The sequence below is a fragment of the Dipodomys merriami genome, unplaced genomic scaffold (genome assembly GCF_024711535.1).
Source record: "Dipodomys merriami isolate MVZ:Mamm:240054 unplaced genomic scaffold, mDipMer1.0.p SCAF_68, whole genome shotgun sequence".
NCBI lineage: Eukaryota > Metazoa > Chordata > Mammalia > Rodentia > Heteromyidae > Dipodomys > Dipodomys merriami.
The window spans coordinates 1864936-1877028 of NW_027206268.1; the positions used below are offsets into that span (position 1 = coordinate 1864936).

General features: G+C 44.9%; 1 protein-coding gene and 1 non-coding gene across 4 annotated transcripts in view; both read left to right on the forward strand.

The window, feature by feature from the left end:
* The first annotated feature begins 2866 nt into the window (after positions 1 to 2866).
* Positions 2867 to 12093, forward strand: part of Tmem108 (transmembrane protein 108) — a 134550-nt gene continuing 125323 nt past the window's right edge. For 2 of the 3 annotated variants that reach the window (XM_070005277.1, XM_070005278.1), the window contains exon 1: positions 2867 to 2896. The gene's annotated coding sequence lies outside the window, so the exon portion shown is untranslated. The remainder of the gene's footprint in view (positions 2897 to 12093) is intronic. The other variant, XM_070005279.1, reaches the window with a different exon arrangement.
* Positions 8208 to 8314, forward strand: LOC138816058 (U6 spliceosomal RNA). The gene has a single exon (XR_011368545.1). It is a non-coding gene; the product is annotated as a U6 spliceosomal RNA (small nuclear RNA).

Here is a 12093-nt window from a genome sequence, read left to right on the forward strand (position 1 = left end):
TTATAGGTGTGAGCCACCAACAACCGATGTTCTGGATGTTTTCTTTTCAAATTCACATCCTCGGTCATAAAGCTCTTTCTGTAGTGATGATGACATCTATCTTTTCCTCTAGTTAAAAAAAAAATTACGTTAAAGCATGCTAGTTAAATATCAGGGGAAAAAAAGCTGCCCTCATTTTATCCCTAATAGATGCAGCTAACAAGTTTACAAGGTGAGAAAAGTTCTCATTTGGTTGCCGAGAAATGTATTTTTAAAAGTGTCGGAGGAAGGAAGCCAGTTTAGAGACTACGTGTAGGGAGGGCTTCCATGTTTCTGGTGGTGCAGATGGAGTTCCTTTCCAACAAGATGACAGTTGCTGTTGGAGGCTTCCAAGCGGACCTTGATAATTCAGTTAGAATCTCAAGCCACAACCCCACTACAGCAACTATCACGACAACTCTGCAAGAATCGTATTCTAAAAATCCAGCTCGAATCGCCTTATTTCACAGATAAAATGACTTTGGATTAAAAAAAAACCCTCTGGTAAAAAGCGAATCCAGAATTCTCTGGAATCCTTTAAAAATAAACCCAATTCCTTTATTTAGCTACTACTATGACAAACTGAATGAATAGCCAGCTGTTTTGCTGCAGGATTGACATGTGCGTAGATGATTTCTGTCAGGAGGAACGGCTTGGGCTCTAATTTAACCAGTCCTAGCTTCTGATTTTTTACAGAAGAGATGCTAAAAGGATTTACTTGGTTGGAGCTCTGGGCGCTTACATTTTAACAAATGCTCTGGGTGATTTTATTTTATTTTATTGTTAAAGGTGGAGTTACAATTACATACATAAGGTAAGGAGTCTGTTTCTTGTCGATCATTGTTACCCACCCACCCCCCACCCCCGTTTTCTCCCCATTTCAATCCCCCTCCACACCCTCCACCCTCAGGTTGTAAAGTTAATTTCCAGCAAAGAAGCAAACAAACACATCCTCTTGTTTCCATATCTTGGAGTTCATTTAATTTAGCATCATTTTATTTGGTCATATGCACCTAGCTATCGGGCTATTGTGATCCTCTGTTAGGATTACCCTAGACATAGGCTAATTATTACATGCTAGGACTAATACTAATTATTACAAATGAGGAAAACTACTATGTTTCTTTGGGTCTGTCTTACTTCACTTAATACGATTCCTCCCTCCCCCCTAAGTCTTTCCTTTTCCTTACGAATGAAGTGATGTTATTCTGATAGGTGTATAGAATTCCATTGTGTGTGTATATCTATCTATCTATCTATCTATCTATCTATCTATCTATCTATCTATCTATCTATCTATCTATCTGTCTGTCTGTCTGTCTGTCTATCTATCCTTCTGTCTTTCTATCATCTTTCTATCTTTCTTTCTTTCTATCATCTATCAATCACTTATCTATCTTCTATCTTTCTACCGTCTTTCTATCATCTAACTTTCTATCATATATCAATCATTTATCTATCATCTATCACCTATCTTTCTGGATATCTTTCTATCATCTATCTTTCTAACTTTCGGTCATCTATCTTTCTATCATCTTTCTACCTTTCTGTCTTTCTATATTTCTTTCTTTCTATCATCTTTCTATCTTTCTATCATCTATCTTTCTATCATCTATCAATCATTTATCTATCATCTATCTTTTTTATTTTTTTTTTGGGTCCGGTCGTGGCGCCTGAACTCTGGGCCTGGGCGCTGTCCCTCAGCTCTTCAGCTCAAGGCTAGCGCTCTACCACTTGAGCCACAGCACCACTTCCGGCTTTTTCTGCTTATGTGGTGCTGAAGAATCGAACCCAGGGCCTCATGCATGCAAAGCAAGCGCTCTACCACTGAGCTACCTTCCCAGCCCTCATCTACCTTTCTACCATCTATCTTTCTACCATCTATCTTTCTATCATTTATCTAACTTTCTATCATCTATCAATCATTTATCTAATTTATCTATCATCTATCTTCTATCTTTCTATCATCTGTCTTTCCATCTTTCTAACTTTCTGTCATCTTTCTATCTTCTTTCTCTATTTCTTTCTTTCATCTATCTATCATCTATCATCTATCTTTCTAACTTTCATCCACCTTTCTATCATCTATCAATCATTTATCTATCATCTATCTTTCAATCTTTCTATCATCTCTATCATCTGTTTTTCCATCTTTCTAACTTTCTGTCATCTATCATCTTTCTATATTTCTTTCTACCATCTATCTTTCATATCTATCTATCTATCTATCTATCTATCTATCTATCTATCTATGTATCTATCTATCTATCTATCTATCTATGTATCTATGTATCTATCTATCTATCTATGTATGTATGTATGTATCTATCTATCTATCTATCTATCTATCTATCTATCTATCTATCTATCTATCTATCTATCTATCTATCTATCTGTCATCTATCGATTCACTGCAAGGCACTGGGCATCGGACAAGCAGGAAAAACAAACAAACAAACTAGACTCAGCCCTCTGCGGCCTCCTCAGGCACCTGCTCAGCTCAGCAGCCACCAGGCCCCCCCCCATCGCCCCCCAGGGACATCGGAGGCGGGCGCCGCCGAGGGCGGACGTGATGATTGGCTGTCTCCCCCACGTGACCGGCGCTCGAGCCTTCCCCGCTCCTCTGATTGGGCTGTTGGTGATATTTGATGGACAAGGGGAGCCGGGGGCGGGGCCAGAGCCCCGAGAGACGGGCGTGTGGGTGTGTGTGGGTGTTCGCGTGCGCGCGCGCGAGCGTGTGTGTGTGTGCGCGCGCACGCGGGGCGGCGGGGCGGGGGTGGGGGGGGGAGCGCGGAGCGGCGAGGGCGCGAGCGCGCGTGCGCGGGCGGCGCGGCTTTCTCCAGAGCCCGTCGGAGGGAGCCGGAGCGCTTCTCCTGAGGTGAGCGGAGCCCGCGCCGGCCGGGCCCGGCCCCCCCCCCCCGGCCCCCGGGGCCCCCCACCAGCCGCCGCCGGCCGGGAGGGCGCGGGGCGCGGGGGACGAGGGCAGCCCCGCGCGGAGCCGCCCGCCCGGACCCCTCGCTGCCTCAGTTTCCCTTCTCCCAGCCCGGAAGGAACGCCTCCCCCCCTCACCTCACCCCACCGCGGCGGCGGCGGCGGCCTCCCCTCCTCCTCCTCCTCCTCCTCGGCCTTTTGTTTCCCGCCCGGAGGGAGGGAGAGGGGGGAGGGCGTGGGGGGCTCCTCAGGTAACGGGGGGACCCGGGCCCGGGCTGGGGTGAAGGGGGGGTGGGACTCGAACTCGTCCAGAGGCGGCGAATGCCCCCCCACACCTCCACCCGTGACCCCTTCCATGACCCCACCCCCCACCCTTCCATGACCCCCCATGACCCCTCCCCATGACCCCACATTTCCATGACCCCTCCCCATGACCCCCCCACATACTTCCATGACCCCCGCCCCACTTCCATGACCCCCACTTCCATGACCCCCGCCCCACTGCGGCCCAGGTGCGCCCCAAAGGCCCCTGGGGAGTCGGTGGGGTGGGGTGGGGTGGGGTGGGGGGGTCACTAGCTTCCCACCCCACGTTGAGCCTGCTGGGAGGAACATGTAGGGTTGGGTTAGGTGCTTTAAAAAGAATAAAAACGAAGAGTAAATTATATGTATGTATACAGATCTATGTTATATATCTATGTAGATGTATCTATGTATATGTATGTATAACAGTTGGGGACTGGCAGAGCAGATCTCAAGAGACAGACAGACAGACAGACTCAGGAAGGAGAATTGGGGGATGTGATTGAGGACGGGTGGACTTCGCCAGCCCGGGGAAATGCCTGCAGTGAACTGCAGACCAGACCCATCCAAGATTGCTTTTTTTAAAGAAGTGGGGGGGGGGGGCAGGATGGTTTTGTGTGTGTGTGTGTGTGTGTGTGTGTGTGTGTGTGTGTGTGTAAGAGAGACAGAGAGACAGAGAGAGAGAGAGAGAGAGAGAGAGAGATTTCTGCACATTTCCAAGAGCTGTTCCAAGTGATATTTCTTACTGTCAGGCAATGATCACTGGCTTTGAAGCAAAGGGTTCTAGATGGAATCCATTCAGATTTCCTTCATGCTCCTCCAAGTGTGAGTTTTAAAAAGAAAAGACCAATTGGTTGCCAAGAAGTGGGGTACAGGACTATGTCCTTCTTAAATCCCACTTTAAAAAGGGGGTAGGGAGTAGCCAGGAACTTAAAGGCTGGTCAAGGTCTCATTTCACCAATTCGGCACTAGCAAGAGTACACACACACACACACACACACACACACACTCTAAGCATGGAGCCATACAGAGTCCCTTCAGTTTTGCCATGGTTAAGTTAATTTTGTTGGGTGTCCCTATGCTCTTAAGAACCGGTTCCCCTCACTGACTAGCAAGAGTACACACACATTCTCTCTCTCTCTCTCTCTCTCTCTCTCTCTCTCTCTCTCTCTCTCTCTCTCTCTCTCTCTCTCTCTCTCTCTAAGCATGGAGCCATACAGAGATACAGGGTCCCTTCAGTTTTGCCATGGTTAAATTTTGTTGGGTGTCCCTATGCTCTTAAGAACCGGTTCCCCTCACTGCCATGAGGATTTTTACTGTAATTCTGCAGGGTCGGTGAAATTCGCTGAGAATTGATTCTGGGATGAGGGGAACAACTCTGTCTCATAGTTCAGAAACATCAAATTCATCTCAGCACTCGATTCTGCGGACCAGGAAGCCCTGTGTGTTTTAGGAAACACTCTAATATTCAGACATCTAAATCATAGCCCGTGCCCTGGAAATGTCTACAATTGCTAAGAAATCAGTTAATTAGTGGAGTTAAGGAGAGAGAGAGAGAGAGAGAGAGAGAAAGAACTTAAATATGTTGGGGGGATCAAACGGGTTTAGCAGCAGCAAGTCAGTTTCTGCTGGACTTCTGAGATTAATGATGGTAAAAGAAGTTAACTGTGAATATGAACCTTGCCGGAATGACACAAATGACCCCGTAAAGAAAAAAAAAATGTAGGTTTGTCATTTGATAGATTGAAACAGAAAACAGATGACTTGGGGCGGGCGGAGTAAAACTTTTAAGCTGTTGTGCACTGGTGGGGAAAGGAAGCAAGAAATTTCAGGGTGAGGTTGGCGGCATGGTCAGAATAAGGCAGGCCCTTTTAGTTTTAGAGAGACAAGGTGTCATTTTCGTAAACAAAAAAGTAAACCACACAAAGGGCACACAGCGTTTGCTTAGCCTGTGGAAAGGACGCAGGGGTTTTTGGAAAAGAGTGAGAAACACTGATTTGTTTCTGGAAAGATCCAACAGCAAGATGAACGTGTTTCCTTCAGCTCGAGAGAAACAAGACAGTGTTACCACCTATGGGACAAAGTTTTATCCTCTGTCTCAGTCAAAGCCCACTCGCATTGCTTTTAAGGCAACAACTAGATCATTTCCCTTTCTGTCATTTCTGTGTCCCTCCCCTCCCCCCACCAGGGACAGGGAGGATGAAGAAGAAAGGAATGAGATTAGATTCCAACCTGCATGTCTAAGCAGTGGCATCATTTAAGGATCTGTGTCACACTGTGTAAGAGCCTTCATGCCCGACGGCTGCAGGGCACAATCCTTTGGGTGCACGCCATAGGATAAAGATGGGGCATTCAGCCACAGGTGGAGGCGTTATTGGGGAGGGGTCACCCCATTAGGGAACCATTGGGGAGAAGGGATAGCCTTGCAAATGCTTCCATTTGAGCCAGACTTTGCTCCTTGTCACAGGAGCCTGGTGAGCAAGCATTTGCTGGCTCCATCTCATGATTTCAGAGCACCGGAGGCTCATCAGGGAATGCCCCTGTGGAGGTTACAGGTCTGAGACTGAAGCCCACCAGTTATGCCTGCAAAAACCGCAGATGCTGTGGAAAAGCAAGCTTCACGGAGACACCAACTGCTGCTTTTAAGTTGCCCCCCGACTTCCAGAAAACAAGCTGTACCCCTCCCTGCCAGTAGATGGCGCTGTTGCCTCTGGGAACTCGTGGAGGGAGCCCTGGGGCTATCAGCACAGTCAGGTGTGAAGTCTCTGGTCTAGATTTGTCAAAGGTCATGTAAGTTCCGAGTCACAGAGACTCTCAGCGAAACTAGTTCTGAAAGGAATTGTTTAAGGGTGTTGTAGGGAATGGCTGTGTGTGTGTGTGTGTGTGTGAAGGCAGAGGTTAAAATGACAACAAGTAGCATAAGTTTTTTAATTATTTGGTGTACCTGTTGTTGGTTAACTAAACAGGATCTTGAGATCATGATTCACCCAAAAATTCCCAGCAACTTCTCATTTCTGATTATTTACATGAAAAGCTGGCACGCCACACACCAAGTATGCTTGTGATGTCAAAACCTAGTGAACAGTCCGTAACTACACGTTCTGACACTAACAGTGAAAATATTAGTAGAAATAATTCTGATTGTCTTGGCACTGTAGCTCAGACCTCTAATCCTAGCTACTCAGCAGGTTAAGATCTGAGGATTGTTACTAGAAGCCAGCCCAGGCAGGAAAGTCCATGAAACTTATCTCCAATTAAACACCCCCAAAGGTCTGGAAGTAGATCTGTGGCTTAAATAGTAGAGCACTAGCCTTGAGCAAAAAAGCTTAAGGACAGTGCCCAGGCTCTGAGTTCAAGCCCCAGAACCAGAATTTTTTTTTAAAAAACGTCTATCCTTCAAGTCTGTCCATATAAATTAAGTCAAAGTTATTTTAAATTAGTTTCTTCTTTTTTTAAAATTTTTTTGGGGGGGTCCGGTTGTGGGGCCTGAACTCTGGGCCTGGGCGCTGTCCCTCAGCTCTTCAGCTCAAGGCTAGCGCTCTACCACTTGAGCCACAGCACCACTTCCGGCTTTTTTTCTTTTTGCTTATGTGGTGCTGAGGAATCGAACCCAGGGCCTCATGCATGCAAGGCAAGCACTCTACCACTGAGCCACCTCTCCAGCCCTAAATTAGTTTCTTCTAAAACAATGTTTTATTTGTTTGCTTTGCAGTACTGGCATTTGGACTCAGAACCTTGTACTTGCTAAGAATGTGCTCTACCACTTGAGCCACACACTGGCAGCCTTTTTAGTGATTTTAAGATCTGTTCTTATGTTTGTGCCTGGACTAGCGTTGAACTGTGAGCTTCCTTCCTGTGCTTCATGGTAGCTGGGTTTATAGATCTGTACTATCATGCCAGCTTTTTGGCTGAGATGGGGCTCTCATGAACTTTATATGCCTGGGCTGACCTCAAACTATGATCTTCCTGATCTCTCATCTTTCAAGATAAGACTCAGACTGCAGACTTACTGACCTTGTTAGCCGAGGTTCATTCATCCATCCTCCCATTATGAAACAGTTGTTCTGGGTTGTTTTCTTTCCTTTCCTTTTTTTTTGGGGGGGGGTTGTTTTCTGAGATGGCTTGGGGGGGAAGGGAGAGTGGGGGTGGGTGGGTTGTGGTCTGAACTCTGGGCCTGGGCACTGTCCCTCAGCTCTTCAGCTCAAGGTGAGTACTGTACCACTTGAGCCACAGCGCCACTTCCAGCTTTTTTTGCTTATGTGGTGCTGAGCAATCGAATCCAGAGCCTCATGCATGCAAGGCAAGCACTCTACCACTGAGCCACCTTCCCAGCCCCTGAGATGGCTTTTGTAGACATGAATTTTATTTATTTATTTTTGCCAGTCCTGGGGCTTGAACTCAGGGCCTGGGCACTGTCCCTGAGCTTCTTTTGCTCAAGGCTAGCACTCTACCAACTAGCCACAGCACCATTTCCAGCTTTTTCTGTGTATGTGGTACTGAGGAATCAAAGCCAGGGCCTCATACGTGCTAGGCAGACACTGTACCACAAGCCACCTTCTCAGCCTTAGACATGATATTTGGGGGAGGTGGGTGCTTTGGGCCGGTGGCAGACAAGTTTACAGTCTAGAAAGAGGGGTTTGGCTCTAACCCTATCTGAGGTACAGCACCATGTCCTTGGGTGCCATTACCCCAACCATCTGCCACAGTGTACAATTTCATCTCATGACTCAGCCGTGTGAGCGCGAGTCCCGCCTCTCTTCAATAAACTGCTGAGCCAGTTTTTACTACCCATAACCATGTCATAAAGTCCCACTGACACAAGGTAGTCACCATAGTAGCTCATTAATGTTGCCCAGCGTTTTGTCCAAACACAGATCTCTTTGTGTTGCTGGCTGTGATTTATCTCACCTTTCGTTCCTGAGTTTGGTGGGTTGGTGACTCTCGAAACTCCTAAGCTGGTGCTTGCTTCGGCAGCACAAATACTGAAATGGGAACGATACAGAGAAGATCGGCATGGCCCCTAAGCAAGGAGGACACACAAACGCATGAAGCATTCCATATTTTGTTTAAAACTTCTGTACCTTTAGTCTTGCATGTAAGTTGATCTGTTTTGGGAAGGGCAAGAGGGGGCACAGAAATGGAAGGATGAAGGGTGAATAAATGTAGCAGTGATGCTCACTAGACACTATGTTGACAATGAACTATACAACTTGAAGGGGAAGAGGCGGTCAGGACCCAACAACTGAGAAAACAAGGGAAGAAGTTACAGTTTCAAAAGACATGAACTCGTTACCTAGCTGATGTGACTGTAACCCCTCTGTAACATCACCTTACAATAACAATACAATAAAAAAATAAAATAAAAACTCCTAAACTGGGTGCTGGTGGCTCATGCCTGTAATCTTAGTTAGTCAGGAGGCTTGGGTACAAGGTTTGTGGTTCAAAACCAGCCCAGACAGGAAAGTCCGTGAGACTCTTATCTCCAATGTACCACCAAAAAAACAGAAGTGGCGCTGTGGCTCAGGTGGTAGAGTGCTTGCCTTGAGCTGAAGAGCTGAGGGACAGCGCCCAGGCCCAGAGTTCAAGTCCCACAACTGACCAAAAAAAAAAAAAAATCTAAGGGAGAACACCCTAGTCCTGAGGTCAACCCCAATGCTGGCCCACACACCCAGAAAGTATATTGTTCAGTTTCTATAGTTTCTGTAGTTTCTCTTGGTTTTGTTTTGTTTTTTAATGATGAATATTATCTTTTTCATGGTAGGGAGTTTTGTCATGGTATTTTCTTCTTTCTTTCTTTTTTTTTTTTTTTTTTTTTTTGCGTCCAGTCATGGGGCCTGAACTCTGGGTCTGGGTGCTGTCCCTCAGCTCTTCAGCTCAAGGCTAGCGCTCTACCACTTGAGCCACAGCGCCACTTCCGGCTTTTTTCTTTGTGCTTATGTGGTGCTGAGGAATCGAACCCAGGGCCTTATGCATGCAAGGCAAGCGCTCTACCACTGAGCCACCTTCCCAGACCTTGTCATGGTATTTTCATACACATAAAATAGTGTGATCATATTCACCCCCTCTATTACTTTTCCTTTCCCCCCAGTCTCCCACCCATATCGCTTCCTCTTCTACCTAATAGGCTTTCTTTTACTTTCTTTTGTTACCAGTTTCTAATTTTATTCCATTAGGATCTGATATAAGAAATTATTCTGTTTTTTTCTTTTTTTGGGGGGGGGGCGGGGTATTTGTTAAGACTTGCATTATGGCCTAAAATGTGATCTATTCTGGGAAAGGTTCCATGGGCTGCTAAGAAAGAATGTGTAATCTGAAGATCTTGGATGGGCTTTCTGTATATCTCTGTTGAGTCCATTTGGTCTGTGGTACCCTTTAATGCTAAGGTTTATTCATGAATTCTTTCCCCCCCCCATCTGAATGACCTATCTATCAGTAAGAAGAGGGTATTGAAATTACCCACTCTTACTGTACTGTGGCCTGTCTGTCCCCTTTATGTCCAACAGTGTTTGCTTTATGGTATTAGATACACTAGTGTTCAGTGCTTATGTATCTTCTTGTAATATTGTCCCTTTTCTTGATGTGTCGTGTCTTCCTTGAGCACTTTTGACTCATTTTGGCTTCGTTAAAAGGCAGTACGGCGACTCCTACTAACTTTTGGGTTTCATTTGCTTTGAGTATCATCTTGGCCATCTTTTAGTCTGTGTCTTTGTCACAGAGGTGAGTTTCTTCAATAACTGGATCTTGTTTGTTTAAACAGGGCAGGAAGCCTGTATCTTTTCGTGGGAGAGTTAAGACCATTTACATTTGGAGTTATTAATGAAAAGTTTACACTAACTTCTTCCTTTTTCACCTTAGAGTAATGTTTATTTCCTACTTCTCCTATGTTTATTCTCTCAGTAAGATTTATTCTTTCCCTAGTTCACATGACTATGTATATCTTTTTCCCCTCTCTTGTGTGTGCTATTCCTTTCAGTATCTTGTGTGAAAATACTGATTTATTTGGTATGAATTGATTTATTTTATGCTTACCACGGAAAGTATTGTTCCTTGAATTTGAAAGGACAGCTGCTAGCTATAGAAGTATTGATTGGTAGATAATTTTATGTTGGGGCTTGAAATATATCGGTCCATGTTTCTGCTGTTGCTCTGAGAAGTATGCTTTTGTAAGTAAGCTGCCAAAGACCCTTTTGCAGTATTCCATATTCTTTCTTGGTTGTGAATTCTTGGCATTTTAACTATAATATGGATATGGTTATTCTTTTATGGTCGTTTCTATTTGGCATTCAAAATTCTTCATATGCAGGCATGTGTGTTTCTTTCACTAGATTTGGGAAATTATTACTGTTACTGCTGCTGGTTTTTTGTTGTTGTTGTTATTGGCACTACTGGAGTTTGAACTCAGGGCCTGGTACTTGATAGCCTGGTACTCTACCACTTGAGCCTGCACCGTTGGCTTTTTGCTGTTTAGGTTCAAGGTGGGAGTGTCACAGAATTTTCTGCCCTTATTGTCCTTGAACCATGATCCTCTGGACTTCAGCCTCCTAGTTACTAGGATTATAGACATGAGCAACCAGTGCCCAGTTTAGCTACCTTTGTTTATATCCAAGGAGCACCACACAAACTCCTGCTCCACTTTGTTGTTTCCTTTCATCCTTTATACTATCTGTAACCCCTAGAACTTTTTCTATGTGTCCCCAGATAGGAGTGACTCAGAGCTCGTATATATTGGAAGAGAAGAATCTTGTTTTTGCCAGAAGGCACACAGAAGTTATTTTGTGTTCCATTCCTAATTTAGACACATGAAAACCACTTTGGAAGAGAATTACTACCTTGTGAAGGACATTCACTTGAAGATCTCTTGATTTCTGTCCCGTGACACCTTGCAAAGGCAAAACTTGCTACTATGATGACCCATGCTTGTGAATTCTTCCTTCTGGGTCCTTTTTTTGGGGGGCGGGGGCGGGTTATAACCAGAGTAATATTTGTTCTTGCTTTAGCAAAGGAATAACAATTACCTTTGCCTCTTCCAGAGACTATTGACTGAATTCATGTAACAAACAGATTTGTACATTTGAATCCTAACATGCTGCTGAATTATTGTTAAAAAAAATTTGGTGGGCAGAAAGGAAGCACATTGACTTTTTCTGAATTTGTTTTGTCTGAAAAATAAAAGAAAGTGGTGACCCTTTAACGTCTTCACCTGTCCCAGAATCCCCTGACTTTATGAAATTCGACCTGGTACCCACACTACACATACCTTTAAAATGATGACCACTAAGGAAGGATCTCATTTATAGTCCATTAAACTCAATGCCAATATAAGATTCCTTTATGTCTGCAAATTGCTTTTGTGCAGAAATACTCTCTTAATTCCCTATCTGTTTTCCACATAAAGTGCAACTGGAGGACAGCAGCATGGCTGTCCCCCGGGTGCTTGTTAGAAATGCAGAGTATCAGGCCTCTTCCGTCAGCGATCAAACTAAGTAGCTCCACCTCATCAAAATACCGAGATGATGTCCATGCACGTCAAAGCCAGACATGCTGCTTCAGTTAATTTTGAGTCTTCCATTGACCCGTTGCGGAGGCAAGGATATATTACAGAAGAGGAAACTGAGACTCAGAGCTGTTAAGTAACTAGGTCAAGGTTATTGTGCTAGAATCTCACCCAGAGCTTCCTACTCTAAACCGAATACTGCTGCCTTGGCTGAGCCTGGTTTAGCCTCATACGATACTGTTGGCTGTTCATAACCCATAGGGTTAAGTGTGGTTGAGTATGGTTGAGTCTAAGCCAGCCAAAGAACGTTAAGTGGAGGTAGAAAAATTTGAAACTGGTGGCTGACATCT